We start from the raw sequence: 2,361 nt of genomic DNA on the forward strand, positions 1-2,361 counted from the left end.
GTACATGTTGTATAACGTACAGAAGTTTGGGGCGGACACTTTATTGTGCAATCAACGCTGAGCTCTAGAAATACTCGTACCAGTTGTTCATAGAGCCGCTTAGTGTCAGTAACTTCCACGGGGAAGTTTTATGCTTCGACAAATTCAAATTGAATTCTCACTTTTCGGTTTCTGTGCAGCTGTATCGATAGTTTTGTAAATTTAATGATTTCCCATATGAGCTTGTATGTCTGATAATGTTACGTTACTGCAGGTTCGCCACGTAAATAACCGGCATAGAGGACGGCTCCTCTTAATGTCATCCAAACGCCATGACTGAAAGCCAGGCACACAACCATATAACAGATTCTAATCATTTTGATTACATTTCCGCGAGTCATTTTTATCACATCACTATTGTTATTTCCAAAGCACAACTTGAACAGGTATACCTACAATTCCGGCTGCACCTTAACTCTCAACACTTGTCATTTTCTCTCACTTTCGTCCCCCTAACACAACTTGCACATGGAAAGATATAATTCTCCGCCACAACTTGCAACATCCTTCTGTCCAGCAGCCTTTAACCATCACTGAATCTTCACACACAAACACAACAAACGGCAACACTTCAAAAACCATCACGACTCGACGCCGCTACATGTTCCATCTCTTTCAGGGGACCGAGGGCAAAACTTGACTGCTGCACTTCAACACACATCGCGTTCTCACACTGCATCTCTCGTCGCTTTGGCCCGCCAGTTTCCCTTCGCCGCCGTTGTTGCCATTGTGGTAAACTGCGGTCGTTGTAGCGTCCCTGCTGTACATAGCGCGGGCGAACGGTTTTGGCGTTCTGTGTGTGTTGCAGTGTGCGGCTCGGTGTATGGGAACTCCGGCAGATTTCTCGGTGTAGATATTGCCGGAGTGTGTGGTGTTATGTTTAGATAGCCCGTGCTCGACTCGCGGTAGTGGTTTGATTGGGGGAGATGGGGGGAGATTATCTGCTTCTGAGAGTTTTCAGTTTGTCCCTCCCTCCCCCTCCCCTCTCTCTCTCTCTCTCTCTCTCTCTCTCTCTCTCTCTCTCTGTATGTCTGTCTGTCTGTCTCTCGCTCTCTGTGTCCCTGTCTCTCTCTCTCTTTCTCTCTCTCTCTCTGTCTCTCTCTCTCCCTCCACCCATTGCACACCGGTACGACCGAACTAAGGTAACGTTAAATTACTGTTGTGCAGCGGGTTGAAAGAATACCCTATACCTCGGAGATATACCTTCACTCGGTCTCAACGACGTCACGTGACATGTTATATGGTGGAAGAGAATGCTGTCGCTTATTTTCCTTTTGAGGATGAGGGTTTAACATGGATCGGGAACTTACAGGACAACCGCGGCTGTGCTTGCAAGTTTGGATAGTTCTTTCCGTGACTGAGCATCGTTTCAGTCTTACCGAACTGAGGGTGGAAAATAAGCTCTGAAAATTAAATATATAAAAATTATTATCAAAATTAAATTGTCGAAATCAATTTAAAAACACTTTCATCTTATTCCTTGTCGGTTCCTGATTCCAAAAACATATTGATATGATATGTTTGGATTAAAAACACGCTTAGAAAGTTAAAACAAAGAGAGGTACAGAAAAGCGTGCTATCCTTCTTAGCGCAACTACTACCCCGCTCTTCTTGTCAATTTCACTGCCTTTGCCATGAGCGGTGGACTGACGATGCTACGAGTATACGGTCTTGCTGAAAAATGGCATTGCGTTCAGTTTCATTCTGTGAGTTCGACAGCTACTTGACTAAATGTTGTATTTTCGCCTTACGCGACTTGTTTTTGTTGTTGATGTTGTTTATTCTTCATAGAAATAATGACATGTTGCTGTTATTCTGCCGATCAACATTTAGAGATAATAAAGTGAACTTGGTCTGATCTGATTTGAAAAGACTTTGAAGTGGATGGAATGGCATGGCTGCTATAAGACTGACTAAATACACCCCAGCCCCAGGCTGCTATATCTTTGGTTCTTCATACACTGATAATGTTTATTGCCTGTGTTATTGGTATTGTTAAAGCCGTTGTGTTCATCTGTGATGGTCGCAATCGACGTCATCCCCAGCTAACGGCTACAGTTTATCGACTTATGCAAATTTGACCAGAAGTCAGCATGTCAATTCGTGAGCGATGCTCATGCGATAACAATTCCAGTTATATAAATATGCAAATCTGCGCCGGTAATGGTGAGAGAGCCATTCAAAACGATGCTAAAAGGTTCATTTGCATATATGCATGCGCTCAGTTAAAGGCTCCGGCCGTGCTATAACCGGACAAGCAGCTTGTGTAGAAGCCAAGCTCATCATACCTTTACATGAAGAAAACGAATCTGTGACTGCGAT

The 2,361-nt window shown here is 43.8% G+C and overlaps 1 protein-coding gene across 1 annotated transcript in view; it reads right to left on the reverse strand.

Moving 5' to 3' along the window:
- Positions 1 to 693, reverse strand: part of LOC138966526 (uncharacterized) — a 14,366-nt gene extending 13,673 nt beyond the window's left edge. Inside the window, exon 1 of the mRNA XM_070338789.1 lies at positions 436 to 693. The gene's annotated coding sequence lies outside the window, so the exon portion shown is untranslated. The remainder of the gene's footprint in view (positions 1 to 435) is intronic.
- Positions 694 to 2,361: the final 1,668 nt, after the last annotated feature.

The sequence above is a fragment of the Littorina saxatilis genome, linkage group LG5, assembly GCF_037325665.1.
Source record: "Littorina saxatilis isolate snail1 linkage group LG5, US_GU_Lsax_2.0, whole genome shotgun sequence".
Classification (NCBI taxonomy): domain Eukaryota; kingdom Metazoa; phylum Mollusca; class Gastropoda; order Littorinimorpha; family Littorinidae; genus Littorina; species Littorina saxatilis.